Consider the following 9,671-nt stretch of genomic DNA (forward strand, 5'->3'; position numbering starts at 1 on the left):
AAATTCTTTATTATAGCTTCCTTATTTTACATCAATAATTATGTACTTATAAAAGAAATAGTAGGATGGTAGCGTAGCATGAAAGTAGTTATTATTATGAAAGAAATAGTAAAATAAAATGGTAACGATACATGTGATATGCAATATACTACATACATGTAATATGCAATACTACTTATATGTGATATATTATATTTTTTTCATAATAATATGATTAAATAAAATCTATATATATTTAAAAAATTCAAAAATAGTGTTAGAAAAATGTATATGATTTCATTTTGTAACGTCGAAATACACAAGACATTCAACTTACCATTTCATTTCGATATAATGAATCATTATTTAATTTGTTTTCCATTGATTGTAAATCAGTTTCAGTTTTTAACGGTAGATCTTGATAGATATCTATTGTTTCTTTTTCTTTGGCCTCAAATGTGATTGAAATTTTCTTTAGAATAAGTTTTTGACATCTTTCTATAGAGTTTAGTTTTAATTCTAAACTTATAAATTTATTAATGACAAATCGTTCGTACGGGTCAGATTCTATAAAAAATATTCAAAACACATGTTGGTTATATTTATAATTATATCCCAAACACCACGTATTTTCAAAAAATGTATAGAATAGAGGACAAGACGTTCTCTAAACATCTTTTGAATATATGTACTTTAAATTAAAGATATATGTACAGATAAAATATTAAATATAAAAAATGTAAGATACATATGTGTGATGTAAGATGTATAAAAATAAAATATAAAATCTATATATATTTAAAAAATTCAAAAATAGTGTTAGAAAAATGTTAGGAAAAATAGTTTAAGAATAAATGTGTGTGTATACTATATAATTCTGAACTACATTATAAATAATCAAGTAATTGAAATTGAAATAAAGAATTATACATATACACTAAAATATACAATATAATATATATATATATATATAAAAAGTCGTAACTAAAATAAATGAAATTATGTGCATTATACCTTGCTTATTAATCAATGAATTTGATGATGCCTTGTTTTTCAATTGAATTGGCATGTTTGCATTAACTTCATCGACTTCATCAAACAATTGTTCTGCGGATGCATCAAGCACATTTTTATTACAATGCAGAGCTAAAAATAAAATGTTTATGTTATCATATTATTCCAACATAATTTTTAAAATTTAAAAATACTAGGAAAAATTAGTAAAACAGTAAATGTTATATTTTTATAATATATAAAAAATAATCGTAACTAAATAAATAAAATTGTGCATTGTACCTTGCTTATAAAATAAATTTGACGATGTTTTATTTCCTAGTTGAATTGGCAATTGTACATTAACTTCATCATCGGTTTCATCAAACGATGATTGTTCTGCGGGTGCATCAATCAAATTTTTATTGCAATTTAGAGCTGAAAATAATAAAATGTTTTTATTATATTATAAATGTTTATATAATATTTTAATAATTATAATGAATAAGTTAAAATCATACATGAATCATCTGTTCTTTTTTCTATATTTGTGTTTATGTTTGCAAACTTCTTTATTTGTGTTGCTGTACATTTTCTTTCCAAATTATTAACATCTGTAATTCATAAACAGTGTTCTATTATTAAAATATTTTCCCTACTTAAATCTATTATTGTTACTTTTATATTATTATTAGATCGTACTTACCTTTTGGTGCATTTTTTGTAATTTTCGATGTTTTACTGCAGTCATGGAATGCTTGTTTGGAAACTTTGGAATTTCTGAGACTAGTATCATTTCGTCTGATGATTCATCAGCATCGTTACTTGTTTCGTCAACAATTTTAGCAGCTCTAATTTTTCTCGACTTTTTTAAATTTTCTTCTATATCAGCGCCAGAGTTAATGTCGGATAATTCTTCGGCATCTTTTAGCTTTTTCCTTGCCACTCCATAGTTTTCTGAAAAAGTTTTTTTTAAATAAAACAGTAAATAATTTAATACAAATTTAATTTTATAAAATCATATTTTTTTATATTATTACAAAATAGCAACATATATATAGTGGCGGCCTAAAGCTATTTAATGTATCTTAATTACGATTTTAACATAAAAAGATTGAAATTTATGAAATGTGAGACATTTATTTTTTAAACAAGGGATCTTAAAAAGTTGGCCGCCACTGTATATTTATTATTTATTGTAAAAGAATAGTTCAGAATAATATATACAAAAAATATAACTATATTACTTACTATATTACGAAATGTTCCATATATTTTTCGAATAGGATGCTCCAACCAAGTACATTCTGGCTCCTCCCTCAATTTAACTGCTTTATCATACCGCTTGTTGTTCGTAAAATTTGGCCAAAAAGCTTTTTTTAAGTCTCCACTTAACCAATTATTTGGTGTAACTTGCAGTCCATCTTCGAATTCCACGATTGCATAAAATTTATCAGTCATTCTGTGTCAATGAATATTAATTACTTATATTTCATTGTGTATTAATGGGAAAACTGCGTATTTAACATTTTCGTGTGGCAATTTGACATATTTTTTTATCACATTTTTCAATGGCCATGATTTCAAATCTGATAATGATTTTACGGAATAAATCCCAAGCAACGATGATGAGCAAAGTATATTAAATAAATCTTCCTTTTCCAAAAATTCATATCCAATAATAACTGGAATATTTCGTTTTTTGCAGTGTGCCACGTTTTCAATACTATAGCACCGCAATTTAAACCACAACAATTATCTGCATGTGAGCCAGTTTTAAATGTTATTCCGTTGACATATTTGATAATTTTATATTGTGGATTATTGCAGTCGAGTAAAAGTGGACCATCGTCATGTAATGTAATTAAAGTGGGATGTATCAGGATAGAATCTGACAAATTAGTCAATGTACTTAATCTACTTGATGTACTTAAATTTTCTTTTTCAATACATCTTCGTACTACTTGTTCCAAAGGTTTTTCTGCTTTTTTGAGATATTTTTTAAACACTTGCATGTGGTTCTCAAACCTGAACGCATTAAAATTGTCGAGTAGTCCAAATTTTTTTACATCGTCAACAAGATGTACGAGACTATGAATATTATGCGACACGTTTTGCACTCCATAAATCTTGATAAATGTTTTGATAAAAAAAAGAATCAAATCTTGTGCATAAGATAAATGTTCATCATACAAAATTTTTGAACACAAGATTCTAATAATAACATGCAGTGTCATAAAATGGGTGTACACACTTTTTTTCAATATTGAGTTGAAAGCCAATGGACCTGTATACAACAATATTTGTCTATATTCCGTAGCTTTCCATAATTTAATGTAATCTATTTTGCGTGGCTTTCTTGCGAATTCTACAGGTATCGATGGCTTTAATTGAGTTGTTAGACGTATTGATATTTCTTCAATGGCTCTATGTTGTAGCCGATAATAGAATTCTCCATTCAACCATAAATACATTAATTTCCGCATAATTCCCAAACACACTAGGTGCATATAATCCATGGGAACATTTGTAACTGCTTTGAAATGAGGTATTTTGAGTAGACTGCATGTTATATCTGGCTTATGATAACTGTCATCAATTTTTTGAATAAAATCATTATCTGATCTAATTGCATCAATTTGTGGGAAGCATATACGATTTCCGACATATTCTCCTTCTGTTGTGCATTTAGTGCAACTTGAATATCCGGAATGCCCTTTTACACATAGCACAAATGCTTTTGCCGGTGTATCACATATTAATGCTTCTATTCTGCATTGTATATTACTATTGACATATATTCCATTTTCACACATTTCTGCAGCCTCGTTCACAAAATCTTTTAAAAAATCATTAACATTTGCAGGTTTTTCAGTTCCATGATAAATTCCTATTGTAAATACATTATTATATGGAAAAATTGAACCAAGTATGGGCCAAAATTGTTGTTGCGATGATTTTGAGAGTGGTAATCCATCGACATTAATAGCAATTTTTATACTATCAATATTGTTCTTCATGGAGGTTAATATATTCAACATAGACTTTTGCAATCCAAAATGATAGTAAATTCCTGGCTCTACTAGACGTATATCTTGTTTTCTCGGAGTTTTTAAAAGTGAACGTGCATCTACAGATAATGATGAAAAACATGAATGTTTTTTTAATCTTTGAAGTAATGCTTTTAGAGCCGTATGTGAAATTTGGTGTTGCACAGCCCAGATAGCAAGATCATTTTTCAAATTGTCATCTGTTACATTTGCATCTTCAGATGCTAAATCAGTTTGTGATTCATAAGAATCGCTAACGGAAGACTGTTGCATGTTTGATATATTGTTACTACTTTCGTTCCACTCGTGAACATTATAATTTTCGATTACAGCATTCTCAGCAGCTTGAATGTTTTTTACTTCTGAATTTACTATAGAAACATTTTCCAAGTGTTCTGTGCATTTATAAGTAATGTTACTATATGACGCTGTAGTCGTACTTAATAAAGCATCGCAAACAATTTCGGATTCTTGTACAGCTAATCTTTTTAAATGTCGTTTTGATACACATGCAGCGTCTTTTTTTGAGCACTTTTTATCCATTTTTTTTCTTTTCTGTTAACATATTGTGAAACTGATAAATATATTAACTATTAAATATATAATTTAATATTTAATTATTATGTCGATATTATAATATATATATATATATATACATATATATGTTAATAAAATTGATGTTATAAAATAAAATATTGCTGTTAAAATTGTTAAAATATAATATTGGTAAAATTGTATGGTAAAATTGTAATTATACAGGGTGTCCCATTTAAAAGAATACATTGGAATATCTGAAGGGAAAGTATTTTAGAGAAAAATATTTCAAACCAAAAAGTTGTATGGCTTCAAGAGGGATATAAGATAGTGACAAAGATTTGATTCTTTGGATAATTGTTTAAAGGTCACATAAAGGTCACCTTCAATTTCTTAAATGGGACTTACTATTTTTATTGAATATTTTTGTAGCTTATCTTAAGAACTTTCCAAAACACTAAAGTATTTTTTGAGTTATAAAGCTTGAAGTCTACAATTTTTGACATGAAATTTAAAATATTTTGTAAAATATTCTGTTTTTAATAATCTAATCTTAATACTTTTATACATGGAATAATGAGAGACCTATCAATTGGTGTAAAGAAAACACATAGTTGCTTTTCAGAAAAAGTACGCAGCTGCATGTTGCAAATTACTTGTTTAAAAAGCAACTGTGTTTTTTTTACACGAATGTATTGATCTCATTATTCTGTGTATGAAAGTTTTAAGATAAGACTACCGAAAACTGAATGTTTTCCAAGATATTTTATATTTTGTCAAAATATTGTAAACTTTAACAAAAATACTTAATGAAAAATAACTCAATAAAAGTGTTTTGGGAAACTTTCGAGATAAGCTGCAAGAATATATATATATACATATATATATATTTATATATGTATATATTTATATACTTATATAAATATATTTTATACTTAAATATAAATACACATACATAATACAAATAAAATAATAAATAGTATACAGTAAAAATAAGAAAATATTCAATCCATTTATCCAAGTTATAACTTTTTATATTGTAGCCAAAAATGATGTACAGTTCAAAATTTTCAGAAAACTGTTTCTCATTATTTTAGAAAATCTTATTAAAAAATAAAAATGAAATTTTTGAAATTTTAGTTATTTTTAAATTCATTTTGCCTCTAACATTAGCATTAATTAGTACTTTCCAGTTAAATTATATATACATAATTTGATACGTAAACATTTTTGTAAAATATAAAATAATTTAGTGTAGTAGTGAATTTAAATAAGACTTTAGTAATTTTAAATCGTTTTACAAGTAATTGCAATAACAGCTAGTTTACTTACACTAAAAAATATCATTAAATCTTACTTGATTTATTGTGATTTGTTGAGTCCGCAGTTTATATTTCCTTGTTTTAAATATATATTGTAAATATCCCACGTATATATATGTATATAATTTTTCTTATTTCCCAGAAAGTATTAGATCACGAAGTTGATAATAATGTTCTTTTTGTGCAAACGCTGTAACATATAATAATAATTTCACATAAGAATACATTTAATAATATCTAACATATATTTAATAAGCTATATGTTATTACTGCAATTAACTTATAATATCATTTTAAAAATTAATTGCAGTAATAACTTAGCTCTTACTTAATCGCACACTATATAATTAAAATATGTTATAAAACTCACTTGATTTTTGCGAATCCAGAGTTTCACTTTTATTTTTTACATATCCCATCTATATATATATATATATATATATATATATATATGTGTGTGTGTATGCGGAGATACTTTTTCTTTAGAAAGATTCTGCAGAGATCACAAAGTGATAATTGATATAATAAACGACAATTGATAATGACGTTCTTTTTTTGTGCAAATAACACTGTAACATATAATGAGAACTTCATATAAGAATACATATATTAATATATATTAATATATATATATTAGTTGTTACTGCAATTAACTTTTAAAACGGTTTTAAAAGCCTAGTTAACATATTATTTTATATGTATGCAATATCTTTCATTCATTATCAATGTATAATACAAATATAGAGTATTGGCATACATTAGTCTTTTAAGATCGTTTTAAAAGTTAATTGCAGTAACAATTAGCTTACTTAATCGTACACACTATATAATTAAAATATGTTATAAAACTCACTTGATTTTTCAATCCAGAGTTTTACTTTTATTTTTCACATTTACATCTCATCTATATATGTATATATGTGTATGCGGAGAACACTTTTTCTTTAGAAAGATTCTGCAGAGATCACAAATGATAATTGATATAATATACGACAATTGATAATGACGTCCTTTTTTGTGCAAATGCTGTAACATAATAATAAGAATTTCACATAAAAATACATATTTTTGATACATTATAATATTCGATTGTGAGGTTATAATTTGCATTAATGAGGTTAATTTGTGTGTTTATAATTATGAAGTATTAATAAATCATTGAATAGCTTTTATAAAATACCCTTTTTACATTTAATTTATTTGAAAATAAAAAGGATTATCTGCGATTAATCACAATCGTAATATAATTGCACCAGATTGCACATAGCACTTGCACGTGGTCAGTGAAGAAGAAGAAGGAAAAGACAAATGACGGCAATAGCGGAAATTACATATCCAAAATGGCATACATATCCGGTCATAAGTAAAAATGCGCGTAATTCAATAGTATATTATGAGAATATACGAAAAATAATATACTATAAGAGATATTAAAAGTACATTCTGAGAATATACAAGAATATACGAAAAATAATATACTACACAAGATGTTCTGATAATATCCTGTGAATATACAAAAAATAATATACTACACAAGATATTATAGAGATGTTCTCAGTATATTAAGTACAGTACGTACATTCACAGAATGAATATAGAATATTCGTACGATATCATGTGCTGTGTGGGGAACGACATCAAACACACGATGATGCATGAATCAGATAATTTTTAATTAATAAATATATATATGAATAATCAAAAATTATCCGATTTAAGTCGTGTTTGATGTCTTTTAATTGCAAAAATTCAGTAAATAAATATATTATAAAATTATAATTTTACTTTTACTATTTTAATTATATAATTTTAATTTTAATATATATATGTATGAGAAAATATAACAGCATTTAAATGTAATTAAAACTTTCTACTCTGCAATCAAATTTAATATAAACATTTTGAAACATATAACAACATATATAATGTAGAAATGGGAACATTTTAAAATATATTCGAACTTTTTGAATACTTTAAAACATAATTTATTTAACGATATATTTAATTATATTTTTTCTCACAGGAATACGTGTGGAAAATTATATGTATTCCAATCACACGAAAAATTTTATATGCCACACCAATCTGCATTAGATTGATAGATAAATGAAATAAATTAAGAATTATCTAAATACAATTATCTGAATTATATATACATTATATATATATACATATATATATATATATATAATTATATATATGTATATGTGTATAATATATATTAAGAATAATTATCTGAATTATATATTTAATTATGTTAATTTTTCTAAAATACTCATAAAAGAGATTCGAATTTTAAATGATATTATTTGTTAATTAATCTCTTACATACATCTATGATTGAGTTATAAAGTTTTTTACAATTATCTGAAAATATAAAAATATATGATATTACTGTATTATAATTGCATGAAATCTACGTATGATACTAAATTCATAGAAATTTATGAATGTATATTGAATATCTCCCATCTTTCATTATGTGAAATTTCCATCAAAATGGAATTAGTTTCTGAAACTAGTATCAAAATGGAATTAGTTTCTGAAACTAGTATCAAAATGGAATTAGTTTCTGAAACTAGTATCGGAATAATATTGTATATATAGTTTCTGAAACTAGTATCGGAATAATATTGCATATATAGACTGCATCTGATGCATATGTTATGTGGCGCATTTAAATTCAAATAAACCACACCAAACAGGATAAACAACAGAAGTGATATATAGCACTTATATATATATATATATATATATATATATATATATATATATGTTTGAAATATAATGCGGAATTTACAAATTAAATAGTTTCATCATATTTATAATATATCGCATTGCTTGACATAATTTTGCGTTAATTAACGAAACATTTGAATAATTTAAATATAACTATTTTATTCAATATAACTAATATTGAATATAATTAATATAACTAATATTAGCAACTTTCCAAAAGCGAATAAATAAGATGCTATATACACATCTGTCGGAGAAAAGCTGTTATACAAAGAAAAAATATTACTAAGAAAAATACAAGAAATAATAAATATATTTTTATTAACAGGGTAGTTAAATTAATCGACCACACTAGCCAATGAATTTGTCTAAGTTATTACTTTATCGACCATATGGTTGTGGTCTTTATAAAGTATAACTTGAAATTATTAATTACAAATTTTTCATAAGTGAGAAAAATATTGGTCCGAAAGTCGCTGAATCGGGAATCGAACCCGAGTCTTTCGCTTTCCGGGCGACTGCTCTTACCTCTAAGCTATTCAGACCCTTCGAAACAATACTTTTCTCTTTTGCTTTTATATAGTTTATTTGTAAATAACGCCATGTATATCCGCCGGCGTATACTAAACAGTTGGAAACTCATCTATACGGGTGGGCTCCATGATTAGGTCCAGGAGCAAATTTAAATATGTTTTTTTTTTATGTTTTTCGATTCCCGATTCAGCGACTTTCGGACCAATATTTTTCTCACTTATGAAAAATTTGTAATTAATAACTTCAAGTTATGCTTTATAAAGACCACAACCACATGGTCGATAAAGTAATAACTTAGACAAATTCATTGGCTAGTGTGGTCGATTAATTTAACTACCCTGTTGATTAATTTACTAGCGATATAAAAATAAAAAACATATTTATATTTTTATTAATTCTTCGAAATTTATCTGATTCGGAATAATTATATAACTTTTATCACAAGAAAACAGAATAATAATAACATAGGCATTAATGTTTAGAAGAAAATTATTGTAATAATGAAATATGTTCTACAATA

At 25.2% G+C, this 9,671-nt stretch overlaps 2 pseudogenes; both read right to left on the reverse strand.

The window, feature by feature from the left end:
- Positions 1 to 307: 307 nt before the first annotated feature.
- Positions 308 to 2,523, reverse strand: LOC145948355 (uncharacterized; annotated as a pseudogene).
- Positions 2,458 to 4,565, reverse strand: LOC145948354 (uncharacterized; annotated as a pseudogene).
- Between the last annotated feature and the right edge of the window lie 5,106 nt (positions 4,566 to 9,671).

This window comes from Prenolepis imparis, unplaced genomic scaffold, assembly GCF_030444845.1.
Source record: "Prenolepis imparis isolate NDT839.2.m4 unplaced genomic scaffold, iyPreImpa1.0 SCAF_346, whole genome shotgun sequence".
Taxonomy (NCBI): Eukaryota; Metazoa; Arthropoda; class Insecta; order Hymenoptera; family Formicidae; genus Prenolepis; species Prenolepis imparis.